This window comes from Chiloscyllium plagiosum, chromosome 2, assembly GCF_004010195.1.
Source record: "Chiloscyllium plagiosum isolate BGI_BamShark_2017 chromosome 2, ASM401019v2, whole genome shotgun sequence".
NCBI lineage: Eukaryota > Metazoa > Chordata > Chondrichthyes > Orectolobiformes > Hemiscylliidae > Chiloscyllium > Chiloscyllium plagiosum.
In genome coordinates, this window is record NC_057711.1 from 119,993,539 (window position 1) to 120,015,217 (window position 21,679).

The 21,679-nt window shown below is 40.6% G+C and overlaps 1 protein-coding gene across 11 annotated transcripts in view; it reads right to left on the minus strand.

Moving 5' to 3' along the window:
• The window catches only part of bnc2 (basonuclin 2), a 519,175-nt gene that overhangs the window by 16,179 nt on the left and 481,317 nt on the right, over positions 1 to 21,679 (minus strand). The window lies entirely within an intron of this gene.

Consider the following 21,679-nt stretch of genomic DNA (forward strand, 5'->3'; position numbering starts at 1 on the left):
TTTGACCAATCGACAATGAAAGAACGATAATAGATTAGTGTGTGGCTTAGAGGGGAATTTGATGGTGGAAGTGTTCCTTTATCTCTGCTGCCCTCTCCTTCTAGACTGTCAAGCTTTGGGATATGCTGTTGCAGGAATCTTGGAAAGTTTTTGCAATGTGTCTTGTATATGATACACACTGTTGCCACTCTGTGTCAGTAGTGGAGGGAATAAATCTTTAAGGTGGTGGATGGGGTGTCAATAAGCAGGCTGTTTTCTGCTGGATGGTGTGTGGCGTCTCGATTGGGAGAGTAGTACAAATGGAGAGTATTACATAACAATCCTGACTTATGCCTTATAGATATTTGAACATGCTTTGGGGAATCAGGAAGTGAATTACTCATGATGGAATTCCCAACTTCTGACCTATTCTTGTAGCCACAGTATTTATACGGCAGGGTTAAATTGTATTTCAAGAATTACTGACTGGGAATCTCAGCTTCCTTACCTTTGCTAGCACCACTGAGAATAGACATGAAGATGAGTGTGGTGTTCATGAATTAGGGCTATTGCCTATTAGAATTAAACTTTCGATACTGTAGGCTGATGGTGAAATAATTCTGGACTTAAAGTTCATTCATGTAAAAAGAACCTCAAAACAAGATCCACTATGGAGAATTTTAGAATAAGTCAAAAACAAAATTGAATATAGCTATAAAATTCTGCTTCAATATTATTTGTTTCCAAACTCAGTGGAGCTATGAACTATGCATTTCCAAAAGTGAAAACAGGCCTTTGCTGACACACAGCGTGCAACAGAAGAAAACTTGCATCAAATAAAGGTGACTCATGATTAGAGACTTACTAGATCCAGACCTCCGTAGCATGACTGTGGGCATTCTGCTTTTTAACAACCCATGTAGTTAAATGGAACAGGTTGCTTTTCTATTGTTTCTCATGTGAGAGTATCAAATGATCTTTTCTAATTTTCAAGTAACTATTTATTCAATATAACAGCTACAATATCGTATTGTGGCTGTTATATTGAATAGATCATATAACTTACTTTTTATTCACTTGAAAATCAGAAATCATTCCACGTACCATGAGCCTGCCTAATGCTAATTACCAATAAGCAGAATCAGCAAACACATCGAGTCACAGAAGATTCTTGAAGCTAAAACTTGCACTGAATAAACCAAAAGATCTTATTCAAATTTTAGAACTTAAGAACTAGAAGCAGGAGTAAGCAATTCAGCTCCTCAAGCCTACTTCATCATTCAATACAATCTCATCTTGAAGTGATGGTTCATGATATTTTAATATCAAAGCCTGTAATTTTATTACATTCAGTCACTGTGTCATCACATCCATGTATCTCCAACCCAACTGGTGAGATGTATTTGTGTTTTTCCAGTTGCTTAATCTGAGGATTTAGAGGTTGGAATTCTATGTTTTTCTATTCTGCATTTCCTAAAGAGTTCCACTGTCATGGCAATAAAAAATAATGCATGAACAATGTTTCCTGAGTTTTACTAAAGTTTCTAATTGATTACATTAAGAGCACAATCTCATTGGAATAAAATAGAATAGAACACAGAACATTACAGTGCAGTGCAGTACAGGCCCTTTGGCCCTCGATGTTGCGCCAATCTGTGGAATCAATCTAAAGTCCATCTAACCTACACTATTCCATTCTCATCCATATGCCTATCCAATTACTATTTAAATGCCCTTAACATCGGTGAGTCTACTACTGTTGCAGACAGTGCATTCCATACTCCTACTACACTCTGAGTAAAGAAACTACCTCTGATATCTGTCCTATATCTATCACCCCTCAATTTAAAGTTATGTCCACTCGTGCTAGCCATTGCCATCTGAGGAAAAAGGCTCTCACTGTCCAACCTATCTAATCTATAAATGAATATATCAGCAGGATTTTAAGGTCAGGTATACCCATTTATTAGTGCTGTGTCCTAAGGACTATTCATTTCCTGAAATAATTGTCAATAGTAACTTGTTCATCCAAATGAAGGTTACATTTGAGTCATATTTGTGTTGGAAAATAATAATAACTGTTTAAATTTTCGAAGTTTGAGCTGCTTCAATAAAAAGTACTGTATCACAAAGAACAAATTTACCAGCATGCTGGTTCATCTAAAAATTACAGAAATTGCTGACAACACATTAAGTGCATTTGTTTCCCTCCCTTATCCAAGATGACATTGACCACTTCTATCTACTTTTTCCAGACACATTGAAAATTACATTATCCTGTTCAAATTCTCTTCATGGTCTCATCTATTTCTGTGTAATGTTTTGCAGCTCTACATTTTCCATTTTATGAGTGTTCCTTCAATTCTGGCCTCTTGAACAACCTGAATATTCTCTATTCCATATTTGATCGAGTCTTCATCTATCTTGGCCCGAACCTGTGGAATTCCCTCCCAGAAACTTCCCATCTTTAAGATAATCATTACAAACTATTGTTTGACCAAATATTTGATATCCTGTACCAATATCTCCTGACGTCTCAATGTCAGATTTTGGCTAATGACTTTCCTGTGAAATGCCTTGGGACATTTCACAGAGTTAATGGTATTATATAAATGCATATTGTTAAAATAAATAAAAGGCTCTTTAATACAATCTACTTGGAGTCTATGTACGGCTATGTCGGCATGGACTTACCTCCCACGTCTTTTGTGAATTCTTTAATTTTAATATGAATTTTTTATATTCTCCCAAAACTTTACAAAGTGATATGCTGTGGTAAATCGAAACTGTGTGTGAAACAGAAGGTAGCATAATTTTCTGCAGTTATGGGAACAGTGGCATGGTGATAATGTTACTGAACTAGTAATCCAAAGTCAGGATTAATGCTCTAGAGGCAATGACAACGAGAGGTATTTAAAATTAATTCAATAAATTTGAAATTTAAAGTTAGTCTCAGTATTGGGGACTATGAAACTGCCAGCTTGTCATTAAAAAAAACACATCTGTTTCACTAATGCCCTTCAGAGTAAGGAATCTGTCTTTATCTGGACTTCCTCCGTGTGACTCCCGATACACAGAAATGTAGTTAATTCTTAACTGCCCCTTGAAATTATCGATCGAGCCACTTAGCTGTATTAAACTGCTACAAAAAACATTAGATAAGAGTAAAACTGGATGGATCACCCAGGATCGATCTAGGCACAATAAAGCCACAATCTTGCAAAGTCCTTTTCATCAACATCTGGAGTCCATGTGCCAAAACTGGCACAGTTGTTGCAAAGATTTTTCAAGCAACAAACTGATACATTCACAATTGACAAATTATACCTTACAAACATGATCCAAAACACTTCCATCACCAGCACTGGATGATGTCCTCTTCCACTAGCAGCACAGACCAACCAGAGGTAGCAACACATTACTATATTGTCAGGACAGAATAGCCTTGGGAGTCCTCAAAAGTAACCTCATGTCATGAGGCACAAGTCAAAAATAGGGAAGGAACCTTCAGCTGATTACCTTCTATTCTCTCTGATCAATTAGTACTTATTTATTAGTACTCCTTAATCCTGAACACTACCTAGAAGCAGTAGCAAGGGTAGCAAGTGCACATTATGCACTCCAAATGGATGCTTTCATCATTTGTCACCAACGGTAGCTGGAGGACACCACTGACTGAACTAGTTGAATCCTGAAGGATGCAGATCTTTGAAAGTGGAAGGACACATTGAGAGAGGTTAGCAAAGCAGATGGGATGTTGGGGTTCATAAATTGATGTATTGATGACAAAAGCAGGGAGGTTACACTCCATAAAGGTCTGACTAGGCCACAATTAAATTATTTCATACAGTTCTGAGAAGAACGTGAAGGCTGCGAAAGGCTGCAGAGAAGATTTACAAGAATGGCTCCTGGGATGAGAAAATTGAGCTGCAAGGCTAGATTGGATAAGCCCAGGTTGCTGTTCGTGAAATAAAGATGACTGGGGGTAGATCTGGTTCAGCTTCACAAAGTAATAACAGGTTTGGTTCGGGTCGGCAAAGAAAAATTGCTTGCATTAGTTGATTGTATATGGATGAAGGGAAGCAGTGAGATTTTGGACAAGAAATGTGGAGCAATATTTATACACAGGGTATGGTAATGGTCAGGAACCTATAGCCTATGAGGATCAAGAAAATGAAGATGATAAATGATATCAAATTTAAATTGGATACGCTTTTGAGCGAAATAAACTTCTAAAGAGACTGAGCAGAGGAATAGTTCTGACTGGATTGCTTGACAGACCCAACATGGACTAAATGGCCTAAGTCAGGAATGTGATGGAATACTCCCCACTTGCCCAGATGAATGCAACTTCAACAACACTCAACAACTTTACACCATGCTGGACAAAGCAGCATGCCTGTTCAGCATCGCCCCAACACCTTAAATATTCACTCCCTCCATCACCATTACACAGTAGTGACAGTATATACCATCTACAAGGTAAACTGCAACCACTCATCAAGGTTTCTTTGGCAGCATCTTCCAAACGCAAAATGTTTACTGCTTAAAAGGATGACAACAGCAGATCCAAGGGAACACCATCGCAAGTTCCCTACCAAGTTGGATACTAATATAACTTGGAAATATTTTAATGTTCTATAACTGTCACTGGAACCCTCTCCTAAATGGCATCGTGCATGTAACTACACCACAAGTACTAAAGCATTTCAGGATAGGCATCAAATCATCAAGGTGAATTAAAAATGGGCAAAAAATACTGACCTAAACAGTTAGTGCCCAAACCCCATGCTTGAATAGATAAGTAAAATGTCTGGGTCAGTGAAGGATGGAAATAGATATGTACCAATTTGATGATTGGAGGATGTGACGAAAAATAGATTTACACCTCTCTAAAATAAGGAAAGGGAGTATGAAGGCAGAATGTATTCTTGATTTACACCAGATGCTCAATAAATATGATAATTGATGAATTACTCAAAGGAAGTAATCACTATATGTCCAATGGAACTTGCAGTTGTTATATATTACAAAGTAATATATATTTATCACTAATGACACACTCATTAAACATTATATTAAAAAGACAAATGAACAGCCAGATACTACCTTTACCATGCATTACCCCTAGCAAAATGGTTCCAGTACTGTAACAACACAAGCATTTACCCAATAATGATGAAAATTGCCCAGTTATGTCCTGTACACAAAAGCAGGACAAATCAAACCAGTCAATTGCCACCCCATCAGTAAAGTGATGGAAAGTGTCATCAGCAGTGCTATCAAGCAGCACCCTACTAAGCTAAACCTGCTCAGTGACACCCAGTTTGGGTTTTGCCACTCAACTCCTGACCTCATTGCAGCCTTTGTTCAAACATGCACAAAAGAGCTAAATTCCAGAGGTGAAACCGACAGCTCTTGACATCAAGACCATATTTAAGTGAGTGTGCCTTCAAGAAGAAGCCTGAGCAAAACTGGAATCAGTGGGAAGCAGGGGGAAAACTCTCCACTGGTAGGAATCATACCTGGCACATGGAAGCTGGTTGCGATCATTTAACGTCAAAAGACAATAGACAATAGGTGCAGGAGTAGGCCATTCAGCCCTTCGAGCCTGCACCGCCATTCAATATGATCATGGCTGATCATTCCTAATCAGTATCCTCTTCCTGCCTTATCTCCATAACCCTTGATTCCACTATCTTTGAGAGCTCTATCCAACTCTTTCTTAAATGAATCCAGAGACTGGGCCTCCACTGCCCTCTGGGGCAGAGCATTCCACACAGCCACCACTCTCTGGGTGAAGAGGTTTCTCCTCATCTCTGTCCTAAATGGTCTACCCCGTATTTTTAAGCTGTGTCCTCTGGTTCGGCACTCACCCATCAGCGGAAACATGTTTCCTGCTGCCAGAGTGTCCAATCCTTTCATAATCTTATATGTCTCAATCAGATCCCCTCTCAGTCTTCTAAACTCAAGGGTATACAAGCCCAGTCACTTCAGTCTTTCAGTGTAAGGTAATCCCGCCATTCCAGGAATTGACCTCGTGAACCTACGCTGCAGTTGTTTCATATCAAGAGTTCCTCAGGTTATTGTCCTAGGACCAATCATTTTCAGTTGCTTCATTAATGACCTACTCTCCATTAAAAAGATCAGAAGTGGAGATTTTCAGTGATGATTACACAATATTCAGTACCATTTGTGACTCCTCAGGTACTGAAGCAGTCCATGTTCAAATACAACAAGACCTGAAAATATATAGACTTGGGGTGGCAAGTGGCAAGTAACATTCATACCACACAAGTAACAAATAATGACCATCTCCAATAAGATACAATATAACCACTGCCACTCATCATCCAATGGTGTTGCTAGCACTGAATTCCCCACTATCAATCCTTGGGATTACAACTGACCAGAAATTCAACTGGACTCACCATAAAAAAACAATTGCTACAAGATCAGATCAGAGGCTAGGAATTCCTGACTCCTCAAAGCTTCTACACTATCTACAAGACACAATTCAGGAGTGTCATGGAATGCTTTCCTGTTACCTGGATTAGTGCAGCTCCAACAACACTCAAGATGCTTGACACCATACCGGACAAAACAATCCCAGTGATTAGCACCACATTCACACACATTCAATCCCTCAAGCACCGAAGCTCCATAACAGCAATGTGCACTATCAAGATGTGTTGCAGAAATTTGCCAAAGATTCTTCGACAACAGCTTCCAAATGCACATTCACTTCCATCTAGAAGGACAAAGGCAGCAGATACATGGGAACTCCATGACCTGCAGGTTCCCCTCCAAGCTACTCACCATCCTAACTTGAAAATATATCACTGTTCATTCATTGTCGCTGGGTCAAAATCCTGGAATAATCTCTCTATCAGCTTTGTGCCTCAACCTATTGCAAAAGGACTGCAGTGGTTCAAGAAGGCAGTTCACCACCACCTTCTCAAGGGCAACTAGAATAGGCAACAAATGCTGGCCTGTCAGTGATCCCAGTGTTCCAGGAGAGAATTAAAAAAAACAGAGATGGCACAATTATTGTATAGTATAGAATTTGTAGTCATTGTGTTCCATTGCACAACATTACATAATATTTGGATATATTTCTACTATTATAGCTTATACTGAAAATTCACATATTGTCATGGTTTTGTGCAATAAGAAACAGGGACATTGAATGCTGCACTATTTTATTTTTATCTCCTGTTCAAAGGGCATTTACTTAATTTTCAATACATGTTGTTAACACAGAAATTGGAAACCACCACTCTTTATTCCAGCCGAGGGACAATAAGTGTTTGTATAATTTAAGGAGGAAGGTAACAGTCAATTAAAGCTGCTTTAATGTGAAACGAATCACTCACACTGGTCACGCACACTACTCCCTCACCAGTCAAATTATTCACTTCCAGATAAGCTACTAAACCCTTATGGGGTTTAACTAATTTACTGCACAGATACTGCATGTCTGTTATAATAACAGGTAGGATGTATTGGGGTCGACCATTTATCAGAATTAGACTACTTTTCTCAATTCACAGAGAATTGCTCTGCCTACACCATTCCCTGCATCATAACCAGGCAGCCCCATATGGCCTGCAATGTGGCAGCATGCAAAACTGACACTCTCTTTTCGTTTGTCAGATAAAATGGGGAGGGGGCAGTGGGGGAAAAGAGTGAGTGTGTCTCTGGAGGAGCTCAGAAAAGTTTTGCAAAGGATGTGAGATACGAATAGACCTACTGCTGGAATTTTAATCATCTTCACACTTCTCTACATATGACAAGCAGGCACGCTTGTTTACAAAGTTAATTATGTGTTAATGACTATGTGACAAATTGCAAATAAGGATATAACAAAAATCAGAAAGATAAATGACAAATTTTGAGACAGGGTAAGGAATACTAAAACTGTTTATTTGCATCACCAGTTATTATTTGTACTGAAGGAGGAGTCTGCATGTTTCTGTAATAATTACCTTATTAGTAAGGATTGAAATGTGCTGTTTCTTAAATGAACATAGCATATCAAATTACGCTTATAGCAATAAGCAGCAGAAATAATCTGCCACAACTTTACAGATATATTTTGGGTTCAAGGTCAAATTCTAAAATTTTGCTTTATAAAAAAGTGCACTTTCCAAAAATAGACATATGTATACTTGGCTCCAAAATTTACAATGAAAAGAGAAGAGAGAGCAGCAAGGATAACAATAAACGTTTTAACATGACAACACTGCATGAGAAATTGCATGAACTACCCTAAATCAATCCTACTTAATCTATGGTGAATATCTCTCATCAGAGAATATCTCTCTCTCTTTGTACAGCATCCTTGTTGATGAACACAGTTACTCTGCTACAATGCTTGTTTCGTTAGCGTGAATTCATTGTAACATGATTGCCAAATTGGGGACACTGTTTTTAAAGCGTGAACTTTTAAAATGTGTTTTGGCTGTAACATGATTATGTCACCAACACTTTAAGTGGTGTTTCTAAAGCACAATTTTTCTATAAGACAGAATTGCACAAGAACGCAACCATTGCATTATAGAAGAACTACCTGTAATGTTATGGTACAACAGAGCAAGTGGATAGTACATTACTCAGGCTAAATCTAATAGACAAATTTATTTGCAATATGTCTAGAGTCATACTGCACAAAAACAGACCATTTGATCGAAGTTGTCCATGCCAACTGAGTTTCCCAAACTAAATTAGTCAAACTTGCTTGCATTTGACCTATATCCCTCTAAACTTTTCCTATTCATGTACCTGTCCAAATATATTTTAAATATTGTAAACCGTTCTTGCAATTACCATTCATCTGGCAGTTCATTACGCATACCCTCTTTTTAAAAAGGTTGCCCCTCAGGTCCCTTTTAAGTCTTTCTCCTCTCACCTTCAATATAAGCCCATTGTTTTGAACCGTCCCACCCTAGGGAAAAGACATTTGCTATTCACCCTATTCATGCCCCTCATGATTTTATAAGGTCACCCCTCAAACTCCTGCACTTTGTGGCAAAACGATAGCTCAGTGGTTAGCATTGCTGCCTCAAAGCACCAGGGCCCTGGGTCTGATTCCAGCATTGGGACTGAGCTGAGTTTGCAAATTCTCCCAGTGTCTGTGTGGATTTCCTCCCAGAGTCCAAAGATGTGCAGGTCAGGTGGGTTGGCTATTCTAAGTTACCCATACTGTCCAGGGATGTACAGGCTAGGTGGATTATTCATGGGAAATTCAGGGATAGGGTAGGGGAATGGACCTGGTGGGATGCTCTTCGGAAGGTGGGTTTGGACCCGATGGGCTGAATGGCTTGCTTCCACACTTACTTACGATTCCAGTATTCTCTATTTATAAACACAGGTTCTCATTCTTCCTACCAAAGTGAATTTTTGCACCTTATATTCTATCTTCCAGATTTTTGCTCACTCACTTAATCTTTTTAAATCCTTCTGTAATTCTCTGTGGCTTCTTTGCCATATACTTTCCTCCCAATTGTGATTAAACTGTTCCTTTAACCCGATTATGTTGTCCTTGGTTTTTTTTTCAGAGAGGTTGGAAATGACACAGGTTCTGAAAAGTCTGAGTTTGGAAGGGTTTTAGGGCCAATTTGTTTACAGCTAACATATACTGCCTCTGGCAAAAGGCTTTCAAGTTAAAATAAAACACTTGAATAATGAAAGGGGAGTGGCTGGTTCTCCCAGCTCAGCTTTTATCTGGTTTGGTTGTAGTAATGAAGAAAGGCTGCTGGAAGCAGGTCTCAGCTGGTTCTCTCTCTCTGACTTCAAAAATGTAAGAACTTGTTTGATTTTACCTTTTGTGTTTATAGGGATTGTTGGAAGTATTTTGGAACAGCATCATTAAGTCCGATGATCTGTTGGGCTTTCGAATAGGATAAGTTATTTGGTATTCTGCATTCTGTTCTTTGTGTTTCATTCAGTAATCTTGTAAATAAATTCATTTTGTTTTAAATAATGTGGTTCGACCAGCTGATTCTCCTCTGAAATATCGACAGTATACTTGCCTAAAAGAAAACTCGCAAAGTTAGGGTCTGGGCTACCTCCTTGAAATGTTGTGAGGGGGTTTGGCCTGGTCCATAACACTACCTTGGTGCAGTCTGCAAGTTTATCTTCCCTGCATTTAGTCCCCTCATTGAAGTCTTGATGCAAAACGTTGAGTCCACAACACAGATCACGGTGGGGTACTGCCACATCCTGCCAATCACTCAAAGACCCATTTATGCATACTCTCTGTTTTCTGCCAGTCAGCCAATCTTCTATCCATGTCAGTATGAAGTCCCATGTCAGCATAAAAATAGGGAAACATATGGTTGAAGCAAACTAGTTGAAAATCCTACATGGACAGCATTCCTTCTACTATTCTGAATGGGATTTGACATCTAACATCAAAGTAGTCCTTTCCCACAGGCAGACAAACAGATTATGAATCAATTTCACCATTGAAGTAGATCTTAGACTTCCGGTCTTCTGTGGGTTGATTGCTTTTGACCTTGACTCACACATTAATTAGCTTTGCTGTCCTCAAACAGATAACTTGGCACTGATGTGACTGGAAGCATTGCATATATTAGCTCTCAAAAAGGTAAGGGAATTGAAGGTGCAATTAACTGTTAAGAACAGGCAACTGTGAGCAGCCATGTGGGTTTTCCTCCAAAGCCCATGGTTATCTTTAGCTAGGATTTATGTATTGTTTCACACTCCCATACTAACACAAATAATCCTCTTCCAATGACATCTGTCAGAAACTTATTTTACAATTTAATATTTTGAGCAAATAATCTAAAAAAGGTTGAGAAGGCTCTGTCTCTATCACAGTGCAGTACTGGAACATGCCCTATGTTTGCTGCGGGTAATGTGATTTGTAATTTGTGTGCTCCAATTCTCCATCATAAGAAATTCAGCAGACAGTGAAATTGCCAGTTCCTCAGCTACCCAGAGTCAGCATAATCGCTTGCTGCCACAGAATTACTCAAACTTTTACAGTTTGTAAGTACATTCAGGTTTTAATGTGTAAATTAGGTACATGGGGGGTGGGGAGGGTGAGGAGCTGAATGGGAAGGATTTTACTCCAGTAGTGCATTGAATAGTGTATGGTCAGTGCAAAACAGACATGTGTGTCAGGACTCGGGGAGGATGCAGCGTCAACGTCCTGGGAAAATGTAGTTGAGGGTGGTTGAGGCAAGTATGAGCTCTAGTGTAGCCTGAGCAATTATTTTACTTAATTTCATTAGAATTCCTTTAAGTTTCTCATTTAAAGGTAAACTTTCAGAGGGTTCCAAGTCGAGGCAAATTGTTAATTGCAGTTAATTGCACCTTGTGGAATCTTTAAACTCCTGAGCAATTTCTTCAGTGTTCTACAACTGGGGTTCCACGGGGTCCCCATTTGCAACTCCTATCTACAATGGAGTAATGACCTGTTGGCCAGTCAAACATCTGACCCATAAAGCTGCAGTGTCGATGAAATTACTGTATTGTTGCAAAATGGTATCCAGTTCACCAATGCACATTCCGGAAGAAAACCTGCCACCCTTACCTAGTCTGACTTAAAATGCTAACACACAGGAGGAGAGGCAGACCATTCATGCATCAAGTCTTCTTTGCTCCTCAATGAGATCGTGGTTGAACTGATCATCCGCAACCTCACTCTCCTGCCTTTTCCCCATCAGCCTTGATTATCTTATGATTAAAAATCTGTCTATCTAAGCCTTGAATAGACTTACTGACCCAGCCTCAAGAATTCTACAGATTCGCAATCCTGAGAGAAGAAATTCCTGCTCATCTTCATCTTAAATGTGCAGCTCCTTACTCTGAGATTATGTCCTCTGGCTTTAGACTCTCCCAGAAGGAGAAGCAACATTTCCGATCTGTTCTGTCAAGCTTCTTGCGCATCTCATATGTTTCAATAAGGTTGCCTCTTATTTCTTTATACTCTAATGAATACAGGCACAATCTACTCAACTTCTCATCATAAGATAGTCCTTCCACACCTCATATCAGCCTAGTGAATCTTCTTTGGACGATCTCCAGTGAAGTATATGAGGCAGGCGGGCTTTTGCATGTGATTGATTTTGACAGGGTGGGGTGGATGGGTGAGGTTTGGCTCCGCTTGCAGCTTTGATGAGGGGATAATCTTAAATGTGATTCCTCCAGATCGAGTGCCATTTATGAGAAGCACTTAGTGGAACAACTACACAGAGTGAACACAAAGTGAAGTGCATCATCATTAATTGCTAACTGTGGCTGTCACTGAATTGGCTGAGTCCTGAGGGACATACCTGCCAAACTGGCCCTGCAAGAGAGAAAATCTCACCCTCATCAATCCACCTGTCACAAGTGCATCTGTCCTGACAGTATTCCCACTGTCTTTGTCAAGATAATGTGCCACTTTCAGACTAAGAATACACTCCTGAGTGACATTATCAGTACAGTAAATGGGATAAGTTCAGAAAGGATCTAGCAACTCATACTTGGACATCCATGAGGCACCATGGGTCATCAGTTGCAAGAAAATTGTTCTTCAATGCAACCTGTAACCTCCTGGCCCAGTAAACCTCTTATTCTACCATTATCAACTAGCCAAAGAGCAAACACAAGTTTGATGAACAATGTAGGAGCTATATCATGACCAGCACCAGAATATACTTAAAAATAAAGTGTCAACCTAATAGAGCTACAAACCAGGACTACTTGCATGCCAAACAATAGAAGAAGCATGCGATAGACAGAGCTTGAAGATCCCCCAGCTGACACATTAGATCAAAGCTCAATAGTTTTGCCATATATGGACATGGTGGACATTTAAACAACTAACTGGAGGAAGAAGTTCCAAAAACATTCCCATCCTCAATGAGGGGACAGTCCAGCTCATTAGTGCAAAAGACAAGATTTAAGTATTTGCATTCACCTTTAGCCAGAAATGCTGAGTGATCGATCCATCTCAGCCTCCTTCTGAGCTCCTCAGCATCACAGGACCATTCTTCAGCCAATTTGATTCATTCAACATGACAACAAGAAACGGGTGATGGCACTGGTTGTGACAAAGACTATGGGCACTGACAACATCCTGGTGCAGCAATGAATACTTGTGTTCGAGACTAGCTGCCCGGAGAAAGTGAGGACTGCAGATGTTGGAGATCAGAGTTAAAGTGTGTGGTGCTGGAAAAGCACAGCTAGTCAGGCAGCATCAGAGGAGAAGGAGAATCAACGTTTTGGGCAATTATCTCCGCCTCAGGATCTTGATGTAGAAGTTCCTCAGAGTAATGTCCAAGGCCTAACCATCTTTAGCTGCTTCATCAAATGCCTTGTACCCAACAATGTCAGAAGTAGAGATATTTATTGATGATTATATTCAGTTGCACTTTTAACTTCTCAGAATCTAAAGCAATCTATGTTTACATGCAGCAAGATTTGGACCATATTCAGGCTTGGTAATGACCATTTATCACAGTAAAATAGTATCTACCTCTCCTTGATGTTCAACTGCATTAACAGCTTGGGTATTACCATTTAACCAGAAACCTGATGGCCAACCATATCCTGTGAATGAATTTTTAAAAATGAACATTTCTTCTCCACATCTACCTGATTAAAATATTTCATGGTAATAAATGTCTCTATCAGGTAACCAAACAGGTTCTGTTTTCTTCTGAAGACCTCCAGCATGTTCAATCTTTTCTGATGGAATAAATTCTCAGACCTAGTATCATTCTAATCAACCTTATTTGAATTTTTTTCAGTGCCTCTGTATCTTTGTAGTAATATACTAACTAGAATTGCTCACATTCTGCAACTGTGGTTGAACAAAGATTCTGATCAATTGTAATACGTCTTTACAGTTGCAGCCTTTTTTTTCAAGTGGCTTTATTACTTTTAGTGATGTCCCTGGAAATTATTTGATTGATAAAAAGTGGAAATGATCTCCCGCTCAGAGGACGAGTTAAGATAATGGCAAATTTCACTCTCAGCATGGGCATGAATAACAGTTTAAGAGGAAAACATGAGTAGACCTTACAGCCTGTCAAACTTGCTCGAAAGGTTCAATGTGATAATGGATGATCTTGGGTTCTACATTACTACCCACTCCCGATGTCCTTTGAGACCCGGACATACTAAAAATATGTCTATCCTCACCTTAAATGTGACAAGGAGGTGGTCACTCCCCAGACACAGGATAAGAACAGCTGGGTTACAGCCAGGGGGAAGAAAGGGAATTGATGGTCAGAGCAGGGATCCCCTGTGGCAATTCCCCTCAGCAATAAGTATACAGTCTTGGATACTGCTAGTGGGGACAGCCTACCAGGGGAAAGCTAGAGTTGTCAGGTCTCTGGCATGGACGCTGGCACTGTGGCTCAGAAGGGAAGGGGGGAGATTAGAAAAGCGCTAGTGGTAGGAAACTCAATAGTTAGACGGATTGACTGGAGATTATGTGGTCAGGAACAGGACTCCCGGAAGGTATGTTGCCTCCCTGATGCCAGGGTCCGGGATGTCGCCGGTTGGGTTTACAGGATTCTCAAGGGGGAGAGTGAGCAGCCACAAATCATGGTATATATTGGCACCAATGATATAGCCAGGAAAGGGACTGAGGATCTGAAAAGTGACTACAGAGAGTTAGATTGGAAGCTGAAGAGCAGGACGAGTAGAATAGTGATCTCAGGTTTGCTACCGATGCCACAAGATAGTGAGGTGAGGAACAGTCAGCGAATGCAGCTTAACATGTGGTTGCGAGGTGGTGCAGGAGAGAGGGCTTCAGATACCTCGACCATTGGGATACCTTCTGGGGAAGGTGGGACCTGTACATGAAGGAGGGGTTGCACCTGACCTGGAGGGGCACAAATGTCCTGGGTAGGAGATTTGCTCATGTGATTCGGGAGGGTTTAAATTAGTTTGAGGGGGGTGGGTTGGAATCAGAGCCACATATCTGAGAGGGGGACAGTTGCAGATGGGGCAGTGACAGGATGTAGTGAATCTATCGGGAAGGTTTCTCACGCAATGAAACAAAGGAATCGGTTGAAGTGTGTCTGCTTTAATGCAAGGAGTGTCAGAAACAAGAGTGACGAACTTAGAGCATAGATCAGTACTTGGGGCTACGATGTTGTGGCCATAACGGAGATGTGGGTTTCACAGGGGCAGGAATGGTTGCTTGATGTTCCAGGGTTAGAACGTTTAAAAAGAACAGGGAGTGTGGAAAAAGAGGAGGGGGTGTAGCACTGCTAATCAGAGAGTGCATCACAGTTACAGAAACAAAGGTTGTTGAGGAAGGTTTGTCGACTGAGTCAGTATGGATGGAAGTTAGGAACAGCAAGGGAACAGCCACCACATTGGGGGTTTTCTACAAACCATCTAATAGCAGTAGAGAGATTGAAGAACTCATAGGTGGGAAGATTCTGGAAAAATGCAGATATAGCAGGGTTGTTGTTATAATTTCAACTTTCCCAATATCGACTAGAACCTCCTAAGTGCAGATGGTTTGGATGGAGCCGTTTTTGTCAGGTGTGTTCAGGAGGGTTTCCCTATTCAGAATGTAGACAGACCGACGAGGAGAGAGGCCATTTTGGATTTGGTGTTCGGCAGTGAGCCAGGACAGGTGTCAGACCTTGCGATGGGAGAATACTTCGGTGACAGTGATCACAACTGCCTCACATTTACCATAGCCTTGGAGAGGGAAAGGAGCAGTTACCAAGGGAAGGTATTTAATTGGGGAAAAGGAAATTATGACGCTATTAGACAGGAGGTGGGATGTACAGACTGGGAGCAATTGTTCCACAGAAAGTGCACAGCAGACATGTGGAGACTATTTAAGGAGCCGTTGTTGCCAGTGATGCATGAATTTGTTCCTCTGAAACAGATAAGAAGGGGTAAGATTAAGGAACCTTGGAGTTCCTTAACCAAGAACAGAGGAGCTTCTCGTCAAAAGGAAGAAGGCAGCTTACGTAAGGTGGAGGAAGCAAGGATCTAGCACAGCTTTAGAGGATTACAGGCTTACGAGAAAGGAGCTCAGAAATGGACTAGGGAGAGCCAGGAGGGGGCACAAGAAAGGCTTGGCAAGGAGGATTAGGGAGAACCCAAAGGCATTTTACTCATACGTGAGAAATAAGAGAATCATCAGGGAGAAGGTAAGGCTGATCAAGGATAGCAGAGGGAACTTGTGCGTGGAGTCTGAGCAGATAAGGGAAGCCCTAAATGAGTTTTTTGCTTCGGCTTTCATTAAGGAAAAGGACCTTGTTGTGAATGAAAATTTTGAGAAGCTTGGATAGAGGCTTGACCAGATCAAGATTGATGAAGTTAATGTGCTGGAAATTTTGGAAAATATTAAGATTGATAAGTCCCCAGGGCCAGACCAGATTTATCCAAGGCTGCTCCGGGAAGCAAGAAAGGAGGTTGCTAAGCTGCTGGCGAGGATCTTTGCCTCCTCACTCTCCATGGGAGACGTACCGGAAGATTGGAAGGAGGCAAATGTTCCTCTTTTCAAGAAGGGCAAAGGGGAAATCCCTGGCAATTACAGACCAGTCAGTCTTACGTCTGTGGTCAGCAAAGGTTTGGAAAGAATTCTGAGGAATAGAATTTGTGATTATTTGGCAAAGCATAATGTGATTAAAGGCAGTCAGCATGGCTTTGTGAGGGGGCAGGTCATGCTTCACACACTTTTTTGAGTTCTTTGAGGAGGTGACAAGGCAGGTCAATGAAGGTCGAGCCGTGGATGTGGCATATATGGACTTCAGCAAGGCATTTGATAAGGTTCCCCATGGTAGGCTTATTCATAACGTCAGGAAGTATGGGATACAGGGACATTTGGCTATCTGGATTCAGAATTGGTTGGCTGACAGAAGGCAGAGAATGGTTGTAAATGTAAAATATTCTGCCTGGAGGTTCAGTGTTGAGTGGGGTCCCGCAGGGCTCTGTTCTTGGGCCTCTGCTCTTTGTAGTTTTTATAAATGACTTGGATGAGGAGTGAGTTAGTATATTTTCAGATGACACAAAGGTTGGAGGTGTCGTCAATAGTATCGAGGGCTATTGAAGGCTGCAGCGCGACATAGACGGGATGCAGAGCTGAGCTGAGAAATGGCAGATGGAGTTCAACCTGGATAAATGCGAAGTGATGCATTTCAGCAAGTCGAACTCAAAGGATGAATATAGGATTAAAGACAGGATTCTTGGCAGTGTGGAGGAACAGAGGGATCTGGGTGTGCAAGTACATAGATCCCTCAAAGTTGCCACCCAATTGGATAAGGTTGTTAAGAAAGCACATGGTGTTTTGACTTTCATTAACAGGGGGATCGAGTTTAAGAGCCACGAGGATTTGCTACAGCTCTACAAGTCCCTGGGACTTGAGACTTGGAATATTGTGTCTAGTTCTGGTCGCCCTATTATAGGAACGATAGAGGCTTTGGAGAGGGTGCAAAGAAGGTTTACCAGGATGCAGACTGGACTGTAGGGCTTGCCTTATGAAGAAAGGTTGAATAAGCTCAGACTTTTCTCTCTGCAGAGGAGGAGAGGAGACCTGATCGAGGTATACAAGATAATGAGAGGAATAAATAGAGTCAATAGCCAGAGACTTTTCCCCAGGGCAGGATTGACTGGTATGAGGGGTCATAGTTTTAAGATATTAGGAGAAAGGTAGAGGAGATGTCAGAGGTAGTTTTTTTACGCAGAGTTGTGAAGGCATGGAATGCATTGCCAGCGGTGATGGTGGAAGCAGAGTCATTAGGGACATTTAAGCGACTGCTGGACATGCACATGAATAGCAGTGAGTTGAGGGGTGCACAGGTTAAGTTATTATATGTTACATTAGGATTAAACCTCAACACAATATTGTGGGCCAAAGAGCCTGTTTTGTGCTGTACTTTTCTATGTTCTATGTTCTAATAACGTTAATGATAAAGTATCAACAACCCTCTGTGGAGGAGAATTCCAAAGCGTCACAACTCTGAGTGAAGAAATTTGTCATCTGAGCAGCATAGTTTTTTTTAATTCATTCATGGGACGTGGACATCTCTGGCTAGGCCAGCATTTATTGTCCATCCCAGAGGGCAGTTAAGAGTCAACGACATTGCTGTGTGCCTGGGGGCAGTCACATGTAGGCCAGACCAGGTAAGGACAGCAGTTTGCTTTCCTAAAGGACATTAGTGAACCAGATTTTTTTCACCGACAATTGATTCACAGCCATTATTGGATTCTTAACTCCAGATATTTTTTACATTGAATTCAAATTCCACCATCTGCCATGGTGAGATTTGAACCTGGGATCCCAGAACATTATCTGTGCCTCTGGATTAACAATCCAGCAATAATACAACTTGGCTATTGTCTCTCTTTGACAAGGTTCATGTTGTTTCAAGTGTTTTAAGAAATATTTTGCTTTAATATTGTCCTTCAGGAGTGGCCCTCTGACAGTACAGCCCTCCCTCAGCTCTACCCACTGAAGCATGTCTCACATTTAATATTTCTAGGGGATATTTGAAAAGCTGGCCTGTAAAAGTATGAATGGACCTTTAAAGGAATTCAAAGGCCTGTCAGATAAAAATTTCTGAAATGGCTCTTCTTTTGCTCATAAGATAACATGGTTTTAGTTAACAGAATTGAGTGGAAGATCTTTGAACTACATCAGGAACTTAAAGATTTTCGTTTTCAGTTTCATTTCCATTATGTAGCTAGCGACAATGTTATTAGATTGCTTGAGATATGGGGTATGGTTTTAGAAACACTTGAGGACTTGTGAAGACCCTTAGGTTTTTATCCACACTACAGGTGCTTTTCATTGCATTGTTTGGTTATCCGATGAAGAAAACATTTAAGGAAAAATAAACACGTTCATATTCAATGAAGGCGTTACAAACACAGCAGCATATATCTTAGTATTCATCCTGAAATCTTTGTGTCTTAATCTAATAAAACCCAATGAAAGGAAACTGGGTTTCTTACTTAGAATGGTACAGCAAAGCAGGAGGCCATTCAGCCAGGTAACTGTGCTGGCTCTTTGAGAGAGCTCCCCCTATTCATTTTACTCCCCTCTTGCTCCTTACCCATAGTTCTGTAAATGTTTCCTTTAATTCTTTTTCCAATTCCCTTTTTGCAGGTTACTTAGGAATGTGCTTCAATCACTTTTCAGTCAGTACAATCCAGTTTATAACTCTCTGAATGAGAACAATTTCATAGTCTTTCCTCTGATTCAATTAGGAAACAAAGTAAGAAAAAAACTGAAGATTGCCTTGGCTGTCAAACTCCAAATATTCAGTTTAATTATCCATCATTAGTACTCTCCTGGATCATGTGAAACTATCAAGATGGATTTATTTTATTTCCTCCTGCCTTCTCCATCTGTCTTCCTCCAGTGCTCTGATATTGACCCCAGTGGTGTGTGTTTGGATATTTTCTAATCAATCTGTTTAAAGATGCTCCTGCATACCTCTGGAGCAGGTTGGCCTTGAAACCAGGCCTTGCAAGCCCAGAAATAAGGGCACCTCTACTGCACCACAAGAACCCCTAGAGTTCTGTGCATATTCTGCTGTTCTTCACCTGTCAGCACAGTGATCATCGTCAGATAATCTCACCATAGGAGTCTCTGGTACTGTGCTTGGTCCTGCTCTCAGACAACCACTCAAGAAACCCAAACTGATTATTCAATCTAAACTGGCAGAGTTAACAAGTGATTCATAGGAGTGTGCCTGCCATTTATGAACAGATTATGTAGCTTGTTAAATGATAATATGAGAAATCTATTGGAACATCGTTAACGTGCACACAATGAGTACATTGAGCTATTTGGCTGACATTAGTATTACAGCATAGAAATTTGAATACAGATATAGGTAATCAGGCCCAACTGGATCATACTGATGTTATTCTTCGTAACAGCCTCCTCCCCCACCCCTCCCTAATTTAACCTATTAGCAGTTTCTCTATTCCTTTCTCCCTTATGTGGTTATCTAGCTTCCCTTAAACGTATCAATAGTATTATCCTGAAACACTCCCTGTGGTAGCAAGTTCTATATTGTCACTGCTCTCTTCATACTGAAGTTTCTCCTGAATTCTCTCCTGGATTTATCAGTGATTATCTTCTATTGATGATCTCTAGTTTCTGCATTGGATTAAAGTGTGATTTGGCCCCATCTTCAGATCAGTGATCAGATCCTTGGTGAACCGCAGGCTCCTCAAACACTGCTCCTGGCTGAGGTTGAGGTAGGAGCATTGCTTTCTGAAAACCCATGGTAGATGGTATCTTAGCTGTAGATCACTCATCATTTCTCCTCTGGTTTGGGCATTCTCTGTCTGAAGCCTGTGCTCTACACCCCTGCCCTATTGCGGACCCAGTGATACTGCAACAACAGCCCGCAACTATGAAAACCTCTGTGTTCACAAAGCCCCTCTGCTCCCCGCACCATTGTCAAGATGCAGTAATATGCCATTCCAAAATCCAGCAATGCACCATAACATCTTCAAAGTACTTCCACAAACTTTACAAGAGCAGTAGTAAATCAAAAATACCCCACCCACAAATTTAATGATTTGTCCTTTAAATAATGCTAATGAAGGTGTCGCTCATGCAGATGAATGCCCTTCCAGACTGGTAAACATATAGTTTTCACTGGACTTGAACAGTGTAAGTCTACAGATCATGCTTCATTTCAGCGTTGGAGGTTGTTTGAGGCACCAATCTGACACTGTAAAAACTTCTATGAATGGGTGAATATACACCTCTTTTTTTAGCAACATTCATTGCATAGGACTTCTGTACTGAGCTGAATTTTGTGATCAAATTCTGTGCTTCTATTTTATTCAATGTTTGCACCACTTATCAAATGACTTAAAGGAAAGCAAAATACTGAGAGTACTGGGCATCTGAAATAAGAACAGGAAGTGTTAGAGAAACTCATCAGTTCTAACAGCATGTGTAGAGAGAGAAGGAGTTAAAGTGCTGAATCCTATGTCTCAAGAAGATGACAGCTTAGTTGAATTGATCATACCAAGGATCTTGCAATTACTGAGTCTAGTCAGGTTGGACTATAGTTTTTTTTTGGAAGAAATGAGGAAAGGGAGGGAGATATTAATTTGTAATTCCCGCTCTGACCACCTTAATTAGTTTCACAGGTCTAAGGAGCAAGGTTCTGTTGTTCACCTTGATCTCCATTAATGGATTTGAGTCTGTCTTATTTTCCCTGGTTTCCCCTCATTGTCTGTTCATTACCATTTCTGACTGGTACATGTTCAGCAGATATTTCACCCACATATTTGTTGTGTGGAGGCCAGTGCTTTAACTGAAGAGGAGGCTTGTTTTCTACAATTAACAGAAGTACTTGTGTTGGCATCAAAACCAATGGGAAGAGAGAAATTTACTTTTGAGCATTTAAGTCTAGATGATGAGGTAGGGCTGAAGGGTCTTGTTTTACTCTCCATGGAATTTTTTCTCAAAACAATTCCAAGAAATCAGCAGACAGATTGAAAATTTACGATAACAGTGTTCTTGGTGTGTGGGGCTTTACCTCTGCATGAAACCTACACAGATTAAAAAGGCACTAGCTTATTTAATTGCTCATTATCATAACACTGAAAAGTTAACTTTGTAAATGAAATACTAAACAACCTTAAATTGTTAATTTGATCTGTAAAGCCCAGAGAAAGAGTTAAGGCGAGAATCCACAATCTCTCTGTGAGTTATCAGCATGAATGCAAGTCT